Source organism: Zootoca vivipara, chromosome 3 (assembly GCF_965207765.1).
Source record: "Zootoca vivipara chromosome 3, rZooViv2.hap1.1, whole genome shotgun sequence".
Lineage (NCBI taxonomy): Eukaryota > Metazoa > Chordata > Lepidosauria > Squamata > Lacertidae > Zootoca > Zootoca vivipara.
In genome coordinates, this window is record NC_142586.1 from 47,068,115 (window position 1) to 47,082,828 (window position 14,714).

Below are 14,714 nucleotides of genomic sequence, written 5' to 3' on the forward strand. Positions count from 1 at the left end.
ACCAATTTGAACAATTTATTGCTGTAATTGAAGGGTTTAGTTGGTGTTTATTAACTAACCTTCCTGCTATGTTTACTAACTTATCATGAGAATAACCCTTGGCCCTGACTTTTATTTTTTAGATTTTCCGTAGGTAGTATGGATACTTAAGTTGTCAGTAGTCAAGGTCAGGATTTCGTATAATCCTGTTTTTCAAATTCAGAAGAATTGCTGGCTTTCCCCCTCAGTGGGAAATACATAAATATTATAAGATATATGTTGCTGCAAAAAAACTTTCCTTTTACTTTTAAAAAAGCTTGTCATTTTTCTTTCTGTCTTTCTTGACATAGAGGTGACATCTGAAGGGTAGTCTAAAACTCCCACTGTGCCACTGTGTTTTTCCTTTATATAAGATTTGTAACCATTCCTGTCCTAATCATCGTTAAAATGGACTCGTAGGTAGGAGAATGGCATTATTGCTGTGTTGTACAGCAGGAGCTCCAATGAAATGTCAGAGGCACACGTCGCTTCTAGCACAGGTCTATTCAATATAACAATGTGTGCTGGTAGCAATGCCAGCCTACTTTCTCCCTCCCTCCTTCAAAAGCTGTTTAACTAGAACTAATTGACCATTCCTAAAGTGCAATTAGCAAGGATATTAATCTATTTTTGACAGGTGTGGAAATTGGTTTCTTCTTGCCTATTCAGTAGACACTGAATCTGAATAACCATGCAGAAGTCTGAAATGTTTCGCCTTTTACATTCGCATTGGAGCTGTCAAAACTGAATAGACCATGTTTGTCTGGTCTGTCCAGCCCTAGAAAATCAGGCCAAGAAAATAAATAGACTTGGAGTTATCATAATATTTGAAATAAAATGTTTTCACTTATCATTTGGAAAGAGAATAAAAATAAGACTTTGGGTTTTCTTTGTGAAAAAATTTCAAACATTTTCCAGTTTTTCCTTTTTGGGTGGGGGTGGGGGGGGAGAGAGAGACGTCCCTCAATTTCCCATGTGTTCTCTCACCCTGCTCCCGCAAGCATCCACATCTCAAGAATTTATCCTTAGAACTAGACAAGGAAATTTGTATTTCCTCCTTTAATTACAAGGAACTTTCACAGTACATGAATGAAACACAAAGCCTACCCCAAAGACATACATCTGTTTTACATAAGAGGAATGCATTTAGGAGTGTGAGAAATTGCTTAAAGATTATCTTGATACTAAGAATATGCAGTTTATTTACTTTATAATTATGCAGGGTTTGCTTTTGAGAAGCCCTCTATAATTTTCACTACTTAGTCAAAGATGTATAATAAGACATCAATTGCTATGGGCACCCACCCTAGAACGAAGACATGAGACAAGTTATGGACTGAGCTAGGCCAAAACATAATTAAACATCTGCAACAGTGGTATTAACAAAGGCCCCCTAAATATCCTGACTTCCTATGCAGGCCAATCTGTTGTTGATCCTCAGAGAAGGAGGAAAACCATGGAGTCCTCCCACTCGTACTGCGAGTTAGTCTACCTGGCTCAGAAAATGAAACAGGGCTAACATTTAAATTTCCTTGAAGTGGTTACACCGCTGAACTGCTGTTGCTGAAAGACTTCATTATGTCCAGGGGTCCCCAAGTATTCCAGATCCAATGAGATTGCTTTTAGGATCTCTATTTCACACACACACACACACACACACACACACACACACACACCACCACCACCACCACCACCACCCTTCCCTAACTTTGCATAGTCTCTGTATATATATGTGTGTATGCATATATGTGTATTTAAAACAATTTTTAAAAAGACAACTCAATGTTGTTATACGGTGTGCTTCAAATGTTATACATGGCTGATGTATACTTAATAATCTCACATACTATAAATAAACCTGTTCACCTACACTTCACTGCTTTGACCTGCAAAAGCTACAATGTTGCATGATTATTTTGACAATTGAGCCCCCTCAGTAACTCCAGACCACTCCTGAGGAATCAAGGCCAGCCCCAAAATTTGTCCTCAGCACAATACAACCTAAGCCTGGCTGCCAACATTCACATTTCACTAGCATTGCAATGGCTACCTTCATGCAAATCTAGTTTATTTTTAATAATACAGATCTTGCTTGCTGTATGTGAACTTCGCAATACATGTAAGTTGAACCTGCCTGACAATTGCTATTTGTGTTGGAAGTAGAAATCACAGAATTGTAGAGTTGGAAGGGACCACAAGCGTTATCTAGTCCAACCCTCTGCAGTGGTAGGAATCTTTTGCCCCACATGGGGCTTGAACCCACAACCTTATAAATCGCCCCATGGATGGACAGCTGTCTGTTGAGGATGATGTACCTATGAATTTCCTGCACTAAATAGGTGGTTGGACTAAATGACCTATGAGACCTATTCCAGCCCCACGAATCTTCGAAACAGGGACACTGTCAGAATAATAGAATACAGCAAAATGCACACTGTGTACCACTGGGGGAAGTAGCTATTTGCTGTAAAAGTAAGAGGTAGAATAATAACAATAGATTCCTTTGTCTTTCGTTTTGCAAGTCAATAGGAAATGACAAAAAGTAAAAGCAAATGAAGATGGATGAAACGCCAAAAGGGTGAAGGGGATTCTCCTGTACAGGCATCAAGAATTGACTCCTGGGTCACTTCAGCTGTTACTGCTCTTTGTGGTGTGTGTTTTTCAAAAGGCATTTCCAGAGGGCCGCTTCCTGATGGTAGCTGAGGCAAAGACCTTTAAAACTTTGTCTATAGGTCATTCAGAGGTCATTGTAAATTGAACTCAATATCTTTGATAGGAGGGAAGCCGTAAGCTCTAGGGAACAAACCTATTTGTACATATCATGTTATTTTTGTAAAATTAGTTGGTTTGGTTAAAGCTAAAATGCCCTTACCAGGTAAAGGAGGACCTGTCTTCAACTTCCAAGTGGGAGAGATCATTGGTACACTTCAGACCAAATAGCAATGAAGGAAGCTCAGTTAAAATCTAGTTTTCTGCCAGCACTCTAAACATACTTACTACAAAGTAGAGCACATATTTCAATAATATATACATCCATTCAGTTAATCTCAGATTGAATTAAAATACTGGTGTAGGTATATACAGAATACAAATGGCTTGAATCTGGACTGCTCTCTGCCCCAGCCTCTTCCTACTCACTAAATCCTGTTGCGCCTTCAGCTTCCAACACCTCCTCCTCCCAGTCTTCTCCCTCTGACCACACAACTCCCCTGGCTCTGAGACACCTTCACCTGGGGGGGGCTGCCCAGCTGGTGCCCCCCTCCACATCCAGCGAGTCCATGACAGCTACAGGAGAAAGGAGGGCATTTGCAACAATTGCTTCCCCTCCCTCCTTTTGCTAGAAACAAATATATCATTGTTCTTGCTAGAAAGAAATTATATGCTATTATATCAACTGTGTGGTCTGTCAAGTGGGTTAAAAAAAAAGTCCCTTAATTTTCCACAGTATCTTGAATTTAGGTACAATAACTTGATTTCAGTTAATAGGGGCATGGCTTGGGTGCAGGGACTGCTGATGCCAGGTGTCAAAAGGGGCCACCAGAGCAAGTCTGGTCAGGTGGGCGGGTGGGCAGAGGAGATAGCGGACGGGGGCAGTGGCGCCAGGGCTGCTTTCCAGATAGCCACGAGCTCGGCAGAGGTAGCGAGCTTGATGGACACTTCAGAGCAGGCGCTGCACCTCGTCCTATTTTCATGGGATTTCAATTAATAACTATGAAGCCCACATTTCTAATATTGCAAAATACAAATGACGGACTGGTTTGTGTTACTGAGGGCAGGGGCTGGGAGATGAAAGACCAGAGATACTGTCATGACTAAAAATAAGGTTTTTTTTTAAATAATAAAAACCAAGAAACATTTGGCATCGACTGGAGGCTGGTTTAGGGGTTATTGTCCAGGAGGAGACAATACGTGTGATTGTTTTCTCTCCGGAAGCCATGTCCAGGTGGTGAAAGTTAAGTATTGTTGCTCAGATAAGGTCTGAAAGCAGTTTTCCTGGATGTCTTCCTTGCCCTTCTGTCAGATGGTCTCTGAATGCAAGGCTGTGGACAGACATAGTCCAGACCTATTGACAGCTTTTGGAGGTGGAACAGCGAGGACTTTGAGCCTGCATTTTGGATATGACACTACTTCACATTTCTGACTAGAAATCTAAACTAGAGATGCAGAGATCACAAGAGACAAGCGGCTTGAATTAGGAAATTGCCTTTACTGTACATCTGTAATACTGAGAGCATCATTCCTAGCTGCAGTGCTCTTTTCTAAATAAAAAAAAATGTTTAGGGGTACTCTCATTTTCCTACGCATATTGAAATACTGCCCCTCAATGAGGCCACACTTAGATTCACAAAATGTTTAGGGGTGTGCATACCCCTGCGTACCCCCGGGGGGGGGGGAAGCACTGCCTAGCTACTGTATATGTGAAAGGGTATTATCATAGAATGGTTTCTTTAAATGTTAACTTTTATGTTTGCTGCTGAAGCAACATGTATGGGGAAACAACTGCACACAGCAAGCCTCTTTAAAAGATAGAGGGGGACCTTGTTTATATATCTTTGGCTTTCAGTATCAACAACAATTAACATGTACTGCTCAATGCAGAATAAATCTGCATTGAAAAATATTATAGAACTTTTAAAAAATATACCTTCTGCCTTTCAGTCTACTACCATTATATTATATCACATTATATTATTTCAAATTGGAAATGCTTTAATCAGCCATTATAACTGACTTGACAGCATAATAGTCCCATTTTTATGAGAGGTAATTGTTACATAAAAAGATAACTGCTTTGCTCAGATTTGCATTTCCTTGTCACCACTTTTTCTGAGTGAAAAAGTATTTTTTTTATCCATTCTTTTTTTCTCATAGTGAAAATGAAAAGTGTGTGACTTTACCAAAGCCAGGATTATATATAAGTAAATATAGATCATTATTATCATCATCATCATCATCATCATCATCATTTTATAGCTAAACCTAATGATGAACAGGTATTGTTCTTATCCTCATTTATAAACCTGAAATTAAGATAAACTTTATATTTTCAACAGTGCCCATTTATCTATTTTTTTCTTCTGGCATTTGGCTTTATTGAAAATATAATTGTAGTATTTAACACGTCAGAAAAGAATTACAGCTTAAAACTTCCTCCTATTAACAGACAAATACTATAAATGCAATACCAACAGAGGCTTCTTTCCCCATGTGCTCTAGGCCTTACCAAATTTCTGTAGCACATTTTCTGGTTTAATCCTCTTGGGGTATTGAATGTTCAGTTTATTTATGATGCTGTATATCTCTGATACATATTGAATACTTAAAGGGGGAGCAGTGAGATTTCTAAGATGATCCCAGAGTGATGAATAATATGCCCATTTGCTAAATATTTGTGATCTGATTTTTATATTGAGTACTAATAGTTATTAAAATTGGTTCTTTAAAGAGCATGTGATTACAAACCTCAGGAAAACAAATATTTTTGTTGGGCCTCCTGCCCAATAATCTCTTCCAAATATTATTGCAAATGTTGTGTGTGTGTGTGTGTGTGTGTGTGTGTGTGTGTGTGTAAAAATGAAACAATAAGCCTTCAAAAAGAGGTTATAATAAAGAGAGATTGTAAGAGTTCATTATTTTTGTAGTTTTGAGACCATGACTTCCAAAATCAAAGGCCTGGCCCCCCAATAATCCTAATGGATTGACTTCCAAAATTCCTTGGATTTGTAATGCTGGACTTGTTTCTCTCTGAGGCTTAGCTGGATTCCCTGCAGATAGATTTTCAGGTTTATAAACTGTAATACCATTTAGTCCAGCTGTAAATTTGCGGTGAATGACTTGATATAACATTATAGGAAGAGAGCAGTTTTACCTATAAAAGTCCAGTGTATCAAATACCAAGGAAGCAGGAACAGGGAACGGACTTTTCAATTAGTTGGCTGTGTGGCCTGATTGAACAACTGCCCTGTGGCTAACAAAGCTTTGTCTGTAGTATCGGCTTGCTCCTCGCCCAACAGGGCAAATAGAGTGATTCTGTGATTGGTCATTAATGGGCTAGTCATCGGGTGGAGGTTTTGTTCTTAAATGGGGGCTTTGTCTTATCCCTGCTGTTTAAGCCCCCTCCAAGCACTCCTCACCTGTCATATCTGTCATACATTTAATTCATCACGCTCTCTGGTCAAAAGCTACACTGATAGTATCAAAAGCAAAAGAGGGGGATTCTTATAACTTTAGCGATCAAAGGAGATTACCAAGCAAATAAGATTTTAATGAAGAAGGAAGGTTTGTGGAAGGACAATTTACTGCATTGTGATTCAACAACTTACATGTTTTTAAAACTCATATTATTAAAACTCACCTGCCAAGGGTTCAAACATCCAATCACTGATAAATCTGCTGCTTCAGAAAAAGACGTGTGCACTTTCTTTCACTTGCAAATTTTGTTTGCTGCTAAAAGAAAGAAGTCCATATACATATTTCAAACACTGTATTTAAATATAGCAAATTTGGTAGAACTTGCCTTACGCTACATATTTATCTCAACTCTAGGTTAAATAAACCCTGCTGTGGAAGTATTTGGATGCCAGTACAACCCTAAACACTCTGATTTGTAATCGTTTCAGATGCAAAACAGATGGAAATTTGCCAGTTAAAAACACTGATTGATTTGGGCACAAGGTTAGTATCAAGAACATAATACTGTGGTGGGCAAAGTTCCACTATGCCATATTTGCAAGGCTATATATCACATAAATATTTATTGGGTCAGGGCCAGGTTAAAGCTTATTTGCTTATTTGTTTACAAGAGAACACATCCTCAGTGGTGGCGCCTTCTCTTAAAATTTAATGACCATTGCACTAATTCAGTTTTCTAACCGCATTTAAAAAGAAAAGAAAATCACCAGTCTGAATAGTAGAATGCTAACAGTTTGGGCTTCTTGTTTTTTCATTTGGCAATTTCAAAACCATTGATGGATTATCTGCAACAGATGCTGATGCCACAGAAGGTTGAGTGCAGCCCTGAATTTTCAGAATCATGGGGGTGGGGTGGGGATCAATTAATTGCAAAGATATTAAACATAAAACACAAAAACAGGGATTCAGTAATTATTTAATCTCACTGAAGTATCATTCCAAATGTGTGTGTCAGCAGAATTGTATTTTATTTTATTTTTACCTTAACTGCCTTTTGGGGTTGGAGAAAATTATCAGTTTTGTCTATCAGACTGTAAATATAGAAATAATTATATTACTGCGAATTTGATTGTATTGTGGCAAGTCACAAGTACGAGGTGAATCAATAATAAATGGGTGACAGTCCTCAATCCTGTAGCTAGATTTCACACATCCAATCGCTGATAATTTTGCCCCAAAAGAAAGTCAGAATCGGACAGAAAATGGGTTCAGAGTAATTGTCTATACTAGCAGAACTGAAATATTCCATGTCCGAAATTAAAACCTGCAGGATTACTGTCCCTGCCTATAGTGCATGATGGCGGATAAGGCAACAGGTGACAAATGGTAGTGTCTTGGATGTCTCGTATCTGCCATTAGCACAAGGACAGGGAACATATTGTAGCCTGAGGGCCACATTCCCTTCTAGGCAACCTTCTAGGAGCCTCATGCTAGTGCTGTGTGGGGCCAGAGGCAAAAGTAGGCAAAGCCATGAGTGTTAATTTTACGTTTGCACAGTAGGATTGTTTCTCACACACTCACATGTCCGAATAGGCAAGGAAGAAACAGTATCAGAGTTCAGGGACACATTTGAGTCAAGCATAAATTCTCAAGACAGAAGAAAAGCAGGACTGATGGGGAGAAGCAACAGTTGGAGAGTGGGTATGGCCTGACAGAGAGGCCTGAATGCTTCATTTTGCCCTTGTAACACCCCTCCATTAGTATTTTTGTGCACGCAGAATATAAGCAAGATATATTGGAAATATAAAGTGCAGTTTTAATCAATCCAAAGCAAATTTTATTTTAGCATAATCAGAATAGTGTGAGAAATGCAACAGTTTGTGCCCATCCTGTGACATTCAGTTAACACTGGAAGATCCAGGCCAGCCTTCTCCAACTTGGTGCCCTCCTAGATCCTTTAGATGACCATTTCCATCAGCCCTAGCCAGCAAAAGCCCTACTTGCTGGAGCTCATTGGAGTTGTAGTCCAAAGCATCTGGCTGGGGAAGGCTGACCTAGGTTATATGAGAAACATCCACGATATGGCTCCTTTGTGCACCAGAATTGCAGTATTTGCTAGGAAATGATAATTACTGGGAAAACATGTGCTTACCTATTTTGATTTGACCTATTGCATAGTTGAGTAAGATGGCAGATAATGCTGGTCTTGATACAGAGGTGCAATCAGAAGACAGTGAAACCGCCGACATTTACAATAATTTCCTCTCCCCACCATTCACTGCTGATCAAAAGGATAGTATTTCAAGAAGGAAGGGGAGAACAGTGGATCATGCATGCCTACCTGAGTCCTGCATTTTGCCATCCTTCCCCATTTACCCCCAGCACTTTAGTGACTGCAGTGCAGATGAGCTTAACGTGCTGAGTGGTATCTTGAAATTATATGCATTATTACAGAATGCTACCAATTCCACTAAAATAGCTTGCTCGTTGACTATGTTATGTACACTTCCTTCACTTAACTGAAAGAAGCATACTGTACCTCTTCATTTAACTTAAAAAGCATCCTGGAGATATAAAGTATAAACTCAGGAAAGACATATAGTATACCGTATGCATGCACAGTATGGAATTGCAGCTGGTTAGAAGCTCCCCTATTTAATGCTGGAGAAGACTTCCTTTATCTCTGTACAATATGTATACCGTAGTAGCACCATCTGTTGAACTATTAAAACATCATCCTAGCTTCTCACATTAAGAGCTCAGTCAGTGGCGATACAGGGTGCTTCCCCAACTGCCTTTTAAAAAAATATTAACTCTTTCCTTCTTACTTGCCAATACAAATAAAACCAGGCCAGTCAAGAAGCTAGGAAATGTCATAAGAAAAACAAAGGAAAGCCCATATAAACACCCTGCAGTCACAGGACAGAACAATCCGCCTTGTTTATATCAACAAAGCTAAGTTTAGTATATTAATGTCTAGTGGGAATATGTTTTCAAATCACCAGCTCTTCTGTGAAAAGAATCTTTGCATAAAGTGAACGGTCCCTTAAAAAAAGAAAGAAGAAGAAACCTCTCACATGAAGTTTTCTCACATGAAGCTTTTCTAGGTGCAAAGGTTTTATTTCGACAGTAAAGGGAAATGTCTACCTTGCACAGAATAGTGCCACTGTGACAAAACTTGGTAACGTGTCGGCTCCTATTTCAGGCTGTACTTTTTGTACTGTAGGAGATATTTGATAAAGGAAAGAGGGGCGGGGAGGGGTGGGGTGGGGAGAAAGAAAAGAAGCAAGCTCTTCAGTGACGCGTGCGAAGCACGTGGAAGGTAAATCCCCTAATTCATTCTATTCTTCCAGCATTCCTTGGCGGGTAGCCAAGCTAAATATTTCTGCTGGATAAAAATGTGCTGTTGTACGTAGCAGCCCTCTCTTAACTGGATGGCTAACTGTGGGAGAAGGGGGGCTTCTCCAAGCAGATGATGAGCCAACATGTGTGCCCCTTTATCTATCTATCTATTTATTTATTTATTTATTTATTTTATTAAAAGGCGAGCTTTATGGGCTGTGATTGGATTAACAGTGAACCCTGGAGAAAGAGGAAAAACAAATTGGGAAACGGGTTTAGCACCCCCACCTTTTTGTCATCTTCTTTCGGGATTTCCTGGCTGGCTGCCACCTTGAGTCTATTGAATGTTCTTTAGATAAATCAATTAAAAAGGCTTTAATATTTGGGTGATTGGAGCGCAGCATATGGGCCGTGGTGCTGGTGTCATGCGGTGCTTGCCGTTAATTGAAATGATTAATAGAAGTGTTATTTTCTTTAAGACTAATTGACAAGAATAATGTAATTGAAAGCGTGGTCAGCTTCTCCTAAATGCTGTCGAATCCTTCTGGATAACCCATGCCCACCGACCATTTCCTGAAACTAGCAAATAATAGAAGTTTTAAAAAGATCATATAATAATTGTTGTTCTGTTTAACAATAAACCTAAAAGAGTAGGTTTTTTGTATTTCTGTTTCAATGAATAAATCCTAAAGTGACATGCATCGTGTATTTAATGACTTTTAATTAATGAAATTAAAAAATCATTTATAGGGTTTGGATAGGTAAAGGTAAAGGGACCCCTGACCATTAGGTCCAGTTGTGACCGACTCTGGGGTTGCGCGCTCATCTCGCATTATTGGCCGAGGGTTGCATCATGCCAATGAAGACTCAGTTTTCTGTGGCAGGCTAAATCTTAACATTCCTATTTCAGTAGTACAAGCCTTAGTGTTATGAAGCCACTGCTGTTGTGTCATTTCCTAGCGCTGCATTTCAGAAACGCCCCCCAGACATCAATTCTGCCTTTGAAATCCCATGTCCTGGAAAATTCAGAAGTATGGCAGCCCTGCATTTCCTGACAGCTTAACATGTAGGCCAGAGTATTTCAGCTGGCCCTTAAACCTCTTTGTCATGCATTACATCAGCATGGTCAGTCCAGTCTTTTTGAACTTACTGCCAGCTCCACAGTGTATGTCTTGCCTTGATTCAACATTCCATTGTTTGCATTTTGAACACTTACATGTTTCATTTACCCCTAGTGTAACAGCAAAAGATATCTGCCAAAATCTGCAAACATTTCTGCATGGCTGCTGCAGAGTTTTTAATTGCGCCTTCTCAGAAGCAGCTGCTTTTCCACCCTCCCACTACTTTTGCTGCATAAGCAAATTTCAAAAACAGTTTCTGAATGCAGGGGGCGGGAGGGGCATTCTGTTCCTGTTCTATGGTTTGTGTATGTGATATTCTACCACGGTTGAAAGTTTAGGAATGGGGTGCTAATGCCAGATTTTTTTCCAATCTGGCAGCAAAAAAACCCTATTTTTTTGTGCTGATCAATAATGCTATTCAGCTTGTCATTTTTCCTGGTGGGGAGAGCAAGGCAAGAGACAGAGAAGTGAGGCATCTTTCTCAGCTTATATGCTAGTGGCCAGGCATTGCAACTTCTCCTTGAAATATCCTAACCCTTTTATAAGTGATGGCGTCCATATATACATATGTGCAGAGGAGGAGCAAACATGTGATGTATCTGCTTTCCTCCTCTCCCATAATCTACCGGTAGATCCATGTAGGAAAAATGCTGTGCATGATAGCGATCTCTGAGGAGCTGTAGTCCAAAACACTTCTGTGTGTTACGATGTAAGTGCAGAAGCCCAGAAACAATCCAGTGCATGGTTAATACAGCAAATAAAATAAAATATATGAGGACAGAGTGTTTCTTCCTCAAGGCTTTACCTTCAGAACTTGGGAAACTTTTGTAAGCTTGGCTCAGCTGAGGAGCAGGCATGCCCTTTCAGGCATCACAAAATCAGCCAGTGTAATCATGTGTGGTTTACATGATAGTGTCGGTTTTTAAAGACTTCCCACACATTTCCAGTCTTTTTTATTTTTGGTTTAAAGAAGCTTTTGTATCATCAAAGGCTATAACCCCATTGAATAATTTAGCCTACTTGAATGACTGAAGTGGACTGTGGTAGGGAATTCTTCAGGTTTGTGGCTGTTCTATGCAACTAATTCTAGCTCCAGACTTACTTGCTACCAATTGTCTGGCTTGTGGGAAGGTGCAAGTAAGAATATTATGGTGCACCGTCCTTTTCATATAGGGAATTTTGAAAAATTTATTCGTATTCATAACAACATTATTTCAGAATATGCAGCATACACTAATATACAATTGCACAATATAAAATGCTTGCCATAAAATTTATTTTTATTAAATTATTTTATTTTAATTAGGTTGGAGGATATTGTGTCTGTGTGGTGTTGGTATAGACGTGTGTATTCCTGAGGGAGTTAATAAGGAACTGCTCTGAGTTAAGTTAGTCGGACTTACCCTACAGATTTTATTAATTTAATTTAATTTTGTATATAACCATTCTGCCTTATGAAGCAGTCAACAGTATAGATATAAGCAGCGGCATAGCTAGCTATTCAGGCACCCAGGGTGACACATTCGCATTGTGCTGGAGAGAGCCATCCATGGGGGTGAGGCAAGCTGCCCACTGGGCAGGGCAAGCTGGGGCAGGGCACGCTACAGCCTGTCGGGTGGCTGTGGGGGAGGCAGCGGGCAGAAGCAAGCCCCACGCTGCCATTTCAGGCAGTGCGGAGCCTGCAGGCGCCCAAGCCACTGCGTCACTTCCAGGAGAGACACTTGGCTTGGGCGTGCTGTAGGCCCTGCAGTAAGTGCCACCCCCCACCTTGTGGCGTCCAGTGCTCCCTGCCCCTCCTGCCCCCCCAACTACGCCTCTGATATAGGGACATATGTCAGCTTGTTGTTTAAAGCCTTCATGCTTCGTGCTATTGGATGGAGAGGCAGGGTAGAAATAGAAAAATAATACTGTAGTTAAATTCTTTGGACATGAGATGGCTTTGCCCTTCACCTTCTTATACAGTAGTAGCACTCCAGCTCTTCGGGGGAAAGTGCCTTACCTTCTTTGTCCTCACTCCAAAGCTGTTTGAGTAAAGCGGAAAGCTGCAGGCTCATCACTGCAATTCAAACACCTCACCTTCCCTGAGATGGCCGGTTTGACGAGGCCAGTATCTTTTTAAAACAGGATGGGGAACCTGTGGCCCTTCAGATGTGGGTGCCAATATAAATAAAATATTGGGGGGGCAGGTAAGCCCTGCCCTTAGGGTTGCCAGACTCAATAGAGGACAGGACTTCTGTGCCTTTAATTGCCTTGCTCTCTTTTGAGTCTGGAAACCTTAAAGAGAAACCAGCAGACCCTTTGTTTAATTTCCAAGCAAAGGTTCTGCTGGTTTCTCTTTAAGGTTTCCAGACTCAAAAGAGAGCAGGGCAATTAAAGGCACAGAAGTCCTGTCCTCCATTGAGTCTGGCAACCCTACCTGCCCTGCACAATCATAAAATGCAGCACACACAGACACCATTTTATGGGCAATGCCCATCAAGTTTGGGGAAGAAGCTAAAATATTGTATGGGGGGGATGAAGGGACCTCTGCCCCTCAGAGTTGGCTCCTATGCCTGCAGATGTTGGTAGACTACAACTCCCATCATCCCTGACCATTGGCCATGCTCACTGGGACTGACACGAGTCCAGCAACATCTGGAGAGACACATGTTCCCCACTGCTGTTTCCCACTTAAGGAAATTTAGTATTCTACTTGCACATTCCCATTTTTCTCCCAACAAGTGATCAGAAAACAGTGCATATGGTTTGTATACGAGCAACGTATTACAGTGGTGCCTCGCTTAACGAACGCCCTGCTTAACGAAATTTCCGCTTAACGAAAGGATTTTTCGAGTGGAGGTTGCCTCGCTAGACGAATGCGTTTTCGTCTAGCGAATCGCGGTTTCCCATAGGAATGCATTGAAATTCAATTAATGCGTTCCTATGGGCAAAAAACAATTCGGAAAAAATTCAATGCATTCCTATGGGACTCGCTAGACGGATTTTTTCGTTATAAGAAAAGACCCGTGGAACGAATTAAATTCGTCTAGCGAGGCACCACTGTATTTATTTCTACTAATATAAATATCACTTAACGACAAGAGGGAACTGTTGCAAATTGTAGATATACAACACCAGCACCTTTTAACACAAATCTCTGAACATTTTAGGATAAATGGGGTTGCTGTGATCAGATGAATGTTACGGTATATATATATGTGCAAGTGTGACAGTACACAGCACACAACTTTCAGCTGTTGCAGTAGTCCTCTGGATTGGGGTCTTTACATTTTAGGTGAACTGTATTACACAGAAACAGAATGTTGCCATAAACAGCTGATAGTTTACTGACATTTCTATCAGTGAGCTAAATCCATTGATATTTGGTTTTTGGTTTTGAAACAATTCCCATTAGTCCTGAATCCAATCCAAAAGTTAGGGATGAAAGCAAAGCCCATATTTTATTCAATCAATGTACATCTCAGGTAACTTGAAAAATGTCTATATTAGGTAGGAAAGGCACTGAATCTGTGTAGGAACACAGTATATTTATTAAGGATACTGTTTCATGATATTTGTACTTGAGTGTCTTTTTACATTAATTAATAAATGAAAGATTTTTTTAAAAAATCACTCGTGTGTTTTAATGTCATATTATTATATAATGCAAAAATGAAACCAGACAAAGTTTGTGCTGGTACCTTCCTTAAGTTATTTGTCAAATGCATGTTCTCCCTTTCAAAAATAAAACACTTCCCAAGGTGGTTTACAGGGGTATATCAAAACGCAAACAATAAAATACAATAAATACAATTTAAAACATTTTTATTATCTCAACCCATTATTTATTTTGCATTATTAAATTATCTGATGTTATTAAACTATTGCAACTTTTCATTAAAATTCAGTAAAATATAACATACTGAAGCAACCAGAATGAGATCATGCTATCCGATCTCCAACCAAACTGCAAATAATTGCAATAAGCTGTGGCAGAAAAGGTGGGTTTTTAAAGCCCCTGTGAAAGTATCTGTTTAAATATTTTTGATTATTTCCCAAAGGTCTTGGTAATCAGAATTATCAGACCACCAGCCTAAGCAGAGTTTATTTTGTTAATTGCTC

The 14,714-nt window shown here is 39.9% G+C and overlaps 1 protein-coding gene across 1 annotated transcript in view; it reads left to right on the forward strand.

The window, feature by feature from the left end:
- Window positions 1–14,714, forward strand: part of PRDM1 (PR/SET domain 1) — an 89,319-nt gene that overhangs the window by 40,422 nt on the left and 34,183 nt on the right. The gene's annotated exons all lie outside the window — the stretch shown is intronic.